This window comes from Piliocolobus tephrosceles, chromosome 12 (genome assembly GCF_002776525.5).
Source record: "Piliocolobus tephrosceles isolate RC106 chromosome 12, ASM277652v3, whole genome shotgun sequence".
Lineage (NCBI taxonomy): Eukaryota > Metazoa > Chordata > Mammalia > Primates > Cercopithecidae > Piliocolobus > Piliocolobus tephrosceles.
Genome location: NC_045445.1, coordinates 5,466,864 through 5,478,419, shown reverse-complemented (window position 1 = coordinate 5,478,419; position 11,556 = coordinate 5,466,864). Strand labels below are relative to the sequence as shown.

Genomic DNA, 11,556 nt, shown 5'->3' with positions numbered 1-11,556 from the left:
TACAAGCTCCGCCTCCCGGGTTTACGCCATTCTCCTGCCTCAGCCTCCTGAGTAGCTGGGACTACAGGCGCCCGCCACCTCGCCCGGCTAGTTTTTTTGTATTTTTTAGTAGAGACGGGGTTTCACCGTGTTAGCCAGGATGGTCTCGATCTCCTGAACTCGTGATCCGCCCGTCTCGGCCTCCCAAAGTGCTGGGATTACAGGCTTGAGCCACCGCGCCCGGCCTTCTTCTAGGGTTTTTATGGTTTTAGGTCTAACATTTAAGTCTCTAATCCATCTTGAATTAATTTTCGTATAAGGAGTAAGGAAGGGATCCAGTTTCAGCTTTCTACTTATGCCTAGCCAATTTTCCCAGCACCGTTTATTAAATAAGGAATCCTTTCCCATTTCTTGTTTTTGTCAGGTTTGTCAAAGATCAGATGGCTGTAGATGTGTGGTGTTATTTCTGAGGGCTCTGTTCTGTTCCATTAGTCTATATCTCTGTTTTGGTCCAGTACCATGCTGTTTTGGTTACTGTAGCCTTGTAGTATAGTTTGAAGTCAGGTAGCGGAATGCCTCCAATTTTGTTCTTTTGGCTTAGGATTGTCTTGGCAATGTGGGCTCTTTTTTGGATCCATATGAACTTTACAGCAGTTTTTTCCAATTCTGTGAAGAAAGTCATTGGTAGCTTAATGGGGATGGCATTGAATCTATGAATTACCTGCTCTTTTTATCTACATTTTTCCTATAGAGTGATAATAAAGTAATAATAACTTCAATCTTTCTTACATTCAATCTAAAGTAGAAATTTGTTTTAGTGACATATCTCCTTGTATTAAATAATAACAAACCAAGGTACTTTGCCCAGGCTGCCTTGTTTCTTGGCAAGTTTACTTTCGCCTTTCTTTTCAGATTCCCCAGTGGATATTCAGGTCTTCTAGGCCCATCACATCCCTCAAACTTAGGTTTCAATATTTGACTATAAATTTTGGGGGCTTGAAGAGTAACATTCAACTCCCTCTGTAGCCAAGTATTTAAAATTTTCCTACAATTGGTCCCCAAACTACTTTTTAAGTCTTACATCACAGCATCCCTTTGGAATTTGGGTCACACTAGACTACTCCTGTTTTTGTTACATATACAATCACCTTTCATGCCTTCACACCTGAAGGTTGGTTCTGTTGAAATGTAATCTCCATTGTTGGAGGTGGGGCCTTGTAGGAGGTGTTTGGAACACTGGGGGAAGATCCCTCATGAATGGCTTGGGCTATCCCCCTGATGATAAGCGAGCGCTCACTCTGAGTTTACACAAAATCTGCTCATTTAAAAGTATGTGGCACCACCCCTCCGTCTTGCTCCTGCTTTCACCATGTGAGACACCCCCTTTGCCTTCTGCCATGATTTTAAGCTTCCTGAGCCCTTCCTAGAAGTCAAGATGATGGTTGCAGAACCATGAGCCAATTCAATCTCCTTTCCTTATAAATTACCCAGTCTCAGGTGTTTATTTATGGTAATGCAAGAATGGCTTAATACAACACTTTCATTCAAACTGGTCACTCCTACAATGCCCTTCCCTCCCCTTTTGGCCTACTGCCATCTTACTGAGGTTCACATTCAACTCTAATGTCATCTCCACTATAAAATAAGTTGCCTCCTTCTCTATGCTTCCATAATTCTTTGTATGCACTTGTCTGATCACAATTATCCTTTATCCTTTGTATCTTACAATATTATTACTTGTGAGCCTGTCTGGTTCCTGCCTAGTCTTCATAATCCTGTGCATTCTCCATGTTGGTATCTATCATACCTGCCCCAAGTGAGTGCCCAAAAGATTCATAATCTGCCCCTCAAATGTCATTTTATTTAACATAGAATGTAAAAGCCTTATCGCTTCTCGGCCTTTTGGCTAAGATCAAGTGTAAAAGCCTTAAAATGTGCTTAGATAAAATCAAACAAATTATAATTTGAAAACAGGATTTCTCTATTAACTTTTCCTGGAAACAATTTTACTCATCAGAAGAAAGCAACTTCATCATAATTAACTAGGAATCCTTTTGTAAGATTTCTCAAATTAGTAAAGATGTCTTAGTTGGATCACACAGCCCTCATTACTTGATCATATGTGACAATGATTCAACTGTCATTAAATAGGAATTAAAATATTTCCTGATGATCTTTATTTGAATATGCATTTTAATATGTATTGATGGAACGCTAATGAGGACTACAGGCAGCAGAGTTACCACAGATCAGAAATCATTTTTTCCTAATGCCAGTTATTGAGGGTCAATTGCCATTTTCATCCTGAGATGTGATTTTCAGGTACAACTGGCTCAGAGTCATGAGCTGAATGTGAAATACTTGATTCTGAAAGGCAAGTCACAGAAACCATGCAATTTTTGGAGATTAAAAATGGTCTATTGCTTTCTTTGGGGTTGGCTACAAAAAGAAATCACCATGTATGGAATTGCTTTGCTTTGGGGGAATTGCTTTTGTATTTTAGTAGTTAAACCAGATTTATTTTCCAAAATGAACTCTTTCTCTCAATATTTTCTGAGGGATACCCTGTGACTGATGCTTGCACATTTGGCAATCAGTTGGCCCTTTTCCATTGTGCCACTGCTCATTCACAAACTTCCCATAAACCAAGCAGTCAGGAGTCTCTAGATAATTAGAAAAAACAGAGAATGTACTGATGACTTGTCCTTCCCATCCAAGTTGGAAGGAAAGCCTGGTTGAGGTCTCTGAGCTGTTTTCTATCCATTTAGGTCACTTAACACCTTATCAAACTAAGTCATTTATTGAGCATTAAAATTAATGTCCAAGAACATTAAATGTAAGTGAACATATCCGGGAGATTTAATCACTCTGTCTAATCAACCTAAAGGCTCTAAAAGCTAAACAAGCAGTCTATGTGAGGAGTTACATCAGAAAGGTCAAAGGGTGCTGACTATCCTAACACCAGATCGCAAGCTTCAAAACAAGGGCCAGTCAAAAGTGACAGATTCTAGCCCTGATGATGTATGGAGACCTTCTCGGGTGACCTGAGGTGTCAACTCACAATGTAATGACTCATCAGTGAAGAAGAACGGTGGAAAGGGATCGGGAAAACAGTAATCTGGTTATGACATGTAATGTATGCCTAGAAACGAGTGTCAATTTCACCCAGACAGCCTTTTTAGCCTTGAAAAACTGAATCAACACAAATGAATGGAGTTCTGAAAGTTCAAAAGGTTTTCCTTGAGAGAAAAAAGAAAAAAAAAAGATTGCTTCCTTAAAATCAAGCAATCACTCAGGAGGCATACAATGCTATTACTTCCAAATGTCTCTCATTACCACTCAGAATATTTTTGTCTCAGATTTATGGCAGTTTGAGTTTGTTTTCCCTCAAACTGTTCTTTACCCAAGGAACCCCTTTTAATTTGTAACTTGAAAAAAAAAAAAATTCCCCACAGACATTTGCAGACAGCTGCTGCCTAGTATTGCAAATTCTGCTTTCAAATGGTATTCAATTTTTGCTCATTTTCAACCTGAACCCTTTTGTTCTGTACAGCGGAAGCATGCATTTCTATTTCCACTGCCTTTTGTACTTCTCTTATTAAGACTCCTAGCCCCTGTTTAAAAAATCAAGCATTTTGAAGGCAGATTAATAAAAATCAGAAACAACAACAGATTTATGTTCTCAAGAACACACATAACCACCCTGATGTCACCAAGAGCAGTGGATATTCCAGAGTCTCACTTGACAGACAAATGTATTTATTGCATCTACATCTTAGTCACTTGGGTTGAACAAAGGAACCCACTTAGCAATTCACTTATTGCACCCCAATTCCAAGGCTTGTTTCATCTTGGAAAATTTGCAAGGTTTCCAGATGCTGACAACATGAAACAGTAACTATGATGTCTACCGTGAGGGCAAAGGGTGACCCTCAGGAAATTTCTCATGGCAGTGATTTTTGCCATGGCAATGATGACTGCATAGGTGCAGTCTTTGTGTCGGTTGGAAAGGTTTTAAAATGCAGAGTTTGCGGAGTAAAGATGGTAAGACAGAGTAGCCCCTAGACAATCCACTGTATAATTGGCTTCTGCTGAAATTAAAGGCTGAGTGACATGCTATCTTGTTGTCAACTTGAACACCATTGCAAGAGATTTAACATAAATCATACTTTCCTCTTCCTGCATATAGCATTACCCTTAAAACACAGACACACACACACACACACACACACACAGACACACAGATGTATAGATTCTCTTTAGAATAGGCCTGCCCTTCCCGAATCCCGCTGAATAAAATTTGCTACTTGTTTCAAAATAGCAACTGTTTTTAATCAGCTCAATATAGATAAAAGTCAAACACCCAAAGAAGCTCACATGGAAAAGTTTCCTTTGAGTTGTAGCTGACGTTATTCTCCATATTTTTAGATTTAGCAAATATAGATCCAAGCCAGTTTTAGCTACCTCAAATTTTAAAGAGTATTAGAAATATCTCACTTTTTTTGGTAGGAGGAAAGTTATTGTATCTTGGTTGCACTTAGGATTTGAGACTTTGAAATTATTTCCTGGGTTGAATTCCAGGTTGGGGTTGGGGCTGAGATGGGGATGGGAGATCTGTTTAGGTTGGTTTCCAATTCAATCCTGTTTGCAAGTAGAGAAACCTGATCCTACCTACATAGGGCTCACTGTAAGAGACCTTTGGTTTTTTAGGTGAAGGTCTCCAATTTCTTTTTTTCAAGAGAAAACCTGGACTCAATCCATCTAAGTGAAGGGCAGGTCTTTTAGTTTATTTAAGTCTCAAATGGAAAAAAGCCCCCTCAGACATAACCATTTGGTTACAAATCTATTGTAACCTTTTCCAGGCAAGTCACATTTCCCTCTCCAGTTTCCAGTGCATAAATATGAGAGGTGAACAGGAATGGCCCTTTCCAGATCATTAAAATATAAAGTTAGTTATTCTTCTATTAAATACTGACCAGGATAGTATGCTTATTTATAAGATTCAGTACTCCTCCACCACTCCCACTACATACACTACTAACTCTTAATGGATTTTTGTCCTTGAATAAGACAACCTGACTCATCTGTGCAATGATTCACTGCTCCTTAGAGTATATATTATTCTAATTCGCAAGAGTTAAAAATGTCCAGACAGAAGTGAACCATACAAAAGCCAAAGGAAAAACAAATTAGTGGACAATCGTCAGGCAGCAAAGGAAAATCTAAATTACTTTCCACAAACATGCTTATACTTTGCCAAAACATGGCAAAATTGAGTCAAAAATGGAATGTTTTTATTCTAAACACTGCATGAATCCAGAGGTTAATATAATACTTTGCTCCTTATAAACATGGCTAAAAGCTGTGAATACAACCTGGAAAAAAATGACCATAGGCAAAAATGACCACAGCCAAAAATGAATGCATAAGAGATTGACTGAAAGGTTTAAAGCACCGTGTCTGTCAGGTAGGAAGGGGAAGGCCTCTCTGAGAGGAGAGAGAGCTGTTACATCATTTGTGAATTGATCCTGCTGATTTTATGAGGTATGTTACAGAGTTAGGAAATAGTTTATGCTCAAATAGATGGTCCACAAATGAACAACTACAGTCATATCATTTCTGAATGACAGTATAGCATTGGTTAAATGACTGTTTCCTTACTAATGATATCAACTTCAAAAATTGTTTCTATCTGATTTTTATGAAGAGGATTTACAACCAGATCCATATAATACATTATGCAAGGCAATTTTGTTGGAGGGAACATTGGATTGGCTCAGATCTGACTCAGCATCTTGCCTTCATGGGATTGGTTGTTAAAAGACCAGAATGAGCATTCATACACCATGTCCCAAAAGACTCTGGAATCAAGCTGCAGTGCTCCAGACAAAGGCTTCAAGGCATTTTTTAAAGATAAGGTAGAGTCAGGCCACCAAAAAAGGCAAGACGTGGAGGCAGTGTATCCAACTGTCTGGGTTCAAATCCTGACTCTACTACCACTAGCTATGTGAATATGGTTATGTTAATGGATCTGAGCTTCACTTTCCACATCTGTAAACTGGACACCACCATAGTGCCTACTTGAGAGTGTTGTGCTGTAAAAATAAAAGGAGATTACACATGTTAAGCACTTAGAAGAATGATACAGTGTAAGCACTAACTGAATGTTAGCTCTTGCTTTTGCTGATACATAAAGTATTCTAGACCATTGGTGGAAGATTTCACACATATGACTGCCTTTGAGACTGTACCCACGAGTTACCACTGGTCAAAATATAACCTAGCCTCCACAAAAGAATAGGAAAAGACAAGAGTGAGGACATAACTTCATAATTGGCATCTTCTTTCTGCACAACAAGTTCTTCCTATTTTATTTATATATTGAGCAACAAGTATGGCTCAGGCGCAAAGAATAGAACAGTTATATAAATCACTGTGGTCCTTGAATGAGTGGAGCTGACAGTCTACCCTGTGCTCACATTTGTGGCCCTGAGGGATCTGGAATGGCTTTTTGTCACCATGTGGAGACTCCCATATTCTTCCTCTGGAGTGCCCGTGGCTGAGACACAGGTTATCAAACTGCCTCCAAAATAACACATGACCGACTGCTTTCACAATTTCAAGATTTGCAGTAAATATTGGTGTGAAAATGAACAGATTTGATAACTTCCATGATTTTTATTTATGTTTCTTTGTTTGATATTTTTAATCTGCCTAGTTCCACAAAGGTTGTGACACAACATAAATGATATACTCCACAATAAGACAAAAATAAGTGTGGAGGCTCCCCTCAACATAGTAGATTAAGCCCGTCCTTCCTCATATTATTAGAAAATACAGAAAAATATGTTTTATAGGGAAGTAATAAATGTAAAGAAGTGCTGATAAACAAGAAGACTGTCATTGGGAGACCAGAAATGTTAAGGAATCCCTGGAAGATAGAAAACAGATTGGACTGAAACTGAGACCAATGTACACATAGAGGATCTCTTCAAGCTCACAATCAATAGAATCAAGTAGGCGGAGGGGCTCCAGGGTTAACAGTTCAGGTAATTAATTTGGGAACTGCTTCCAAGAAGAATTCTATAAAAACAAAAGGGAGACTGGAGGGGAAAATGGTAAGAATAATTAATATCTACTCTTAGAAAAGTTCAAGTATACAATGCATTATTAATTATAGTCACCATGTTATATATTAGCTTTCCAGAACTTGCTCATCTTAAGTTTGTATACTTTGACAAACAACCACGCCCCAGACCCTGGCAACCATCATTTTATTTATTGTTTCTAAGAGTTCAATGTTTTTTAGATTCCACCTATAATTGAGATCATGCAATATTTGTCTTTCTGTGTCTGGCTTATTTCACTTAACATAATATCCTCCAGGTTCATCCTACTTGTCACAAATGGCAGGATTTCCTTCTTTCTAATGGTGGAATATATGTATACATATACACACACAATGGAATATGTGTCTATATGTATATATATATTCCATATATGTGTGTGTGTATATATATCTATTCCATATATATACAGAAAATGTGAGATATATGTTTATCAGTGAATGCTTAGGTTGTTTTCGTATCTTGGCTATTGTGAATAGTGCTACAATGAACATGGGAGTACAGATACCTCTTTGACATACTGATTTCATTTCCTTTGGATATGTGCCCAGGAGTGGAATTGCTGGATCATATAGTAGTTCTACTTTTCTTTTTTTGAGAATTTTTCATACTCTTTTCCATAGTGGCGGTACCGATGAACTATCCCATCAACAGTGTATAAGCGTTCTCTTTTCTCTACATCTTGACCAACACTTACATTCTGACTTTTTTATAATAGCCATACTAATGTGTATGAGGTGATATCTCATTGTGGTTTTAATTTGCACTTCTCTGATGATTAGTAATGTTGAGCACCTTTTCATGTACCACTTGGCCATTTGTGTATTTTTTTTGGAAAAAATGCCTATTGAATTCCTTTGCCCATTTTAAAATTGTGTATGTGTGTGTGTGTGTGTGTGTTGTTTTTCTTTTCTTGCTATTGAGTTATTTGAATCCTTACCACACAAATGGTTTGCAAATATTTTCTCCCATTCTATAGGTGGCCTTTTCATTTTGTTGATTGTTTCCTTGCTGTGCAGAAACCTTTTAGATTGATATAGTTTCATTTGTTTATTTTTACTTACATTTGTTGCCTGTGCTTTGGTGTTATATCCAAAAAAATGATTGGCAAGGTGACCATCAAGGAGTTTTCTCCCTATGTTTTATTCTAGGACTTTTATAGTTTCAGGTCTTACATTTAAGTCCTTAATCCTTTTTAAGATGATTTTTTTGGTATGGTATCAGATAAAGGTCCAATTTATCATTTTGCAAGTGGATATTCAATTTTCCCAAAACTATTTACTGAAGAGACTATCCTTTTCCTATGGTGTATTCTTGATGCCTTTGTCAAAGATTTGTTGACTGCATATGTGTAGGTTTATTTCTAGTACTATATTAAACAGAAGTGTGATGAGAGTGGGTGGGCATACTTGTGTTCCTGATCTTAGGGGAAAAGCTTTCAGCTTGTCACCTTTGAGTATGAGTTTAGTTATGGGCTTGCCATACATAGCCTCTATTATGTTGAGATACATCCCTTCCATAGTGTATTTGTTGGGAGATTTTGTCATGAAACAATGGTAAATGGTGTCAAATATTTTTTCTGCATCTATTAAGAAGATCACATGATTATAATCCTTCATTCTGTTAACGTAGTGTATCATACTTATTTATTTGTGTATGTTGAGTCATCCTTGGATTTCAGAGATAAATCCCAGGTTATCATGGTGTAAGGTCCTTGACATGTGCTGTGGGATTCAGTTTGTTGGTATTTTATTGAGGACTTTTGCATCTATGTTCTTCAGGGATACTGAACCTTCCTTCTAACTTTCTTTTCTTGCAGTGTCTTTCTATGGCTTTGGAATAGAGGTATTGCTGGACTCTTCTTCAAGAGAAGAAGAAGAAAGAAGACACATCTAAACCAAGTAGAAATGAGAAAAGGAATATAACTGCATATAGCTATTAAGATTTTGTAAATTACAAGAGGATTAGAGGACTTATAAGCTTATTCTGATAATTTTGACAGTCAAGAAAGCTTCCACATGATGTAAATTGTTTCACAGCATTTAAGGACATTGACAGTTTGCTTTCAAGTTATACAAGGCTACACTACCTTTATATTTACAAAAGATAAGTTTAGCACCAAAGGAAAACCTATAACCAATCTCTTCTCTGAAAATAGATCTAAAATCCTAAGTCAAATATTGGCAATCAATTGCAGCAGTTGATCAAGTAGGCTGTGGCAAAGACTGTCAGTTGCCTATCCATTATCCACTTTCCTGTTCTTTCTTTCTAGTAGAATCTTCATTTTATTTAGTAGGAAAATGTGCCCAGATGAAAAGAAAAAGAAAAAAAAGAAAAGAACAAAATTTCCAATCCTGCCTGTAGATATATGTGATCTTGTAGCTAACTCGGCGCTGGAAAATGAGATGTAAGTAGAATTACTGGGTGGGAATTCCATGAAAGTCCTTAAAATAGGTACATGCAGGTAGCCTAATCTCTTTTACCTTCTCTCTCCCCTGTAATGAATACTGTGCATTTCTTCCTCCAGAATTGCTTTACCCTTTTCCACTCTGCTGTGCGGCCCCAGGCCAACCTGTATGGATCTCATCAATGTCCTTGTCCTCTGGCTTCTTGTTTGGGTTTGGCCAATGAGAGGCACCGGTAGGAGAGTGATGCTGGATGGGCAGAGAAATCAAGATCTTTATTCCCTGGGCTCTCTCCCGGTTGAGTCACAAGTTGACAGTGGCTTCTTATCTCTACCAAAGGCCACAGCTCTGATCAGGCAACCCTCTCTGACAACCATAGCTGCAGCTCTTTTTGCATTACTATAACTGTTCCTATCCCTTTCCCCTTCAAGCCAAGGAGTGGTAATGGCTCCCTATTGTTGCTAACTCCTGGGCTTCTTACCATCCTTTTTTTTATTTTCCTCTGCCCATATACTTGTAAAAATTCCATCCATTAAATTTGATCAGTTAACTCATCTGTTTCTTGTCAGGAGCCTGACTTATATATTCATTCAGTCTCTTGTGTGGAACATAAATGTGTCACCTGGAGTTAAATTCTTTTGTGTTTCCAATTCAGCTATCACATTATTTCCTGGAGACTGTGTTGACCAAAGTCTAGTTTGAGTGTATAAAGGTGATGTGGTAAATAAATGGATAGTAGGGATAGAAAAGATGTGACATATTATTATTTCATGTATTCCAGTGGAATGCCTGCTTATGTTCCCTCAAAATTTATATGTTGGAATCCTACCCTCCTAATGCAATATTATTATCAGTTGAGGCATTTGGAAGGTGATTAGGTCATGAGGTTGGAACCTCATGAATAAGATTAGTGTTCTTATAAAAGAGACTTTAGAGAGCTCACACACCCTCTTTCTGTCATATGAAGACACAGCAAGAAGACGATAGTCTGCAACCCAGAAGGGTGGCCTCATCAGAACCTGACCATAATGGCACACCAATCTTAAACTTTAAGCCTCCAGAACTATGAGAAATAGATGTTTGTGGTTTAAACTACTCAGTGTGTGGTCATTGGTTATAGCATCCAGAACTAAGATGTGTATCATCTCACCACATGCAATAACATGTCATCAGTTGACTTCTTCTTCAGGTGAAGATAATTAGCAAGTGGTGGGAAGGAGTCCAACTCTTGAAGATCAAACCACCTGACCCATTTTGTTTTTAATAAATTTCTACATCTAATCCTCCACATAAAACATCATGCCCGCTTAACCCTGAAGGGGTCAATTCAGATCCTTCACTGAAATGCCCCATTTGAGCAAGTCTCCAAAATCAGAATGGTCTTTACTGGCATTGTTTCAATGCAGTGAGGAAATCTTATCCATCTTTTCAAAATCACATGCAGCATCTTTCCCCTTGATGGTCAGCATACCTCATTGTAGAAAAGCAGAGTCTTAGATTCATTGCTTGATTCTTCTCATGGCAACCTGAAAAGAAATGGAATTGAGCACATATTTTGATCATATTAGTAATTGTCATTATTCCTTTCAAAACTGAGACAAGATCAGAAGACCAGTTGTTGAACACTGTTATTTTCTATAAATAAATCTATGTATGCTTGGACATTCAGGCATAACCTCTAATGTTTCGTTTGGCAACACCCTTCCTTGATGTACACATTGCAGATTCTCCATCAGCACTAATCCAGATGCACTGTTTTCCCTAGTTTAAACAATCACTCATGAAATAATTATTAAGTAAATTAAGAAAGCCCCCTCCCCTTCTGTACTGTCAGTTGTCAGTGATAAATATAACAATAATAAAAGTAATTGAATTCAACAATCATATATGTCCCACACATATGCCAAGAGCTGATTTATACTCTATACATGAGTGGTTTTGTTTTGCAAAGTATCTGCTTTCATGCACCATGCACACATGATAGCAATTGCTTTTTCTTTTGTTTGTTATTGATGTTTTGTAACATTCAACAGTGTCATCTAACA

The 11,556-nt window shown here is 37.7% G+C and overlaps 1 pseudogene; it reads left to right on the top strand.

Moving 5' to 3' along the window:
* Positions 1–1,865: 1,865 nt before the first annotated feature.
* On the top strand, positions 1,866–2,011 carry LOC111536374 (annotated as a pseudogene).
* The last annotated feature ends 9,545 nt before the right edge of the window (positions 2,012–11,556 follow it).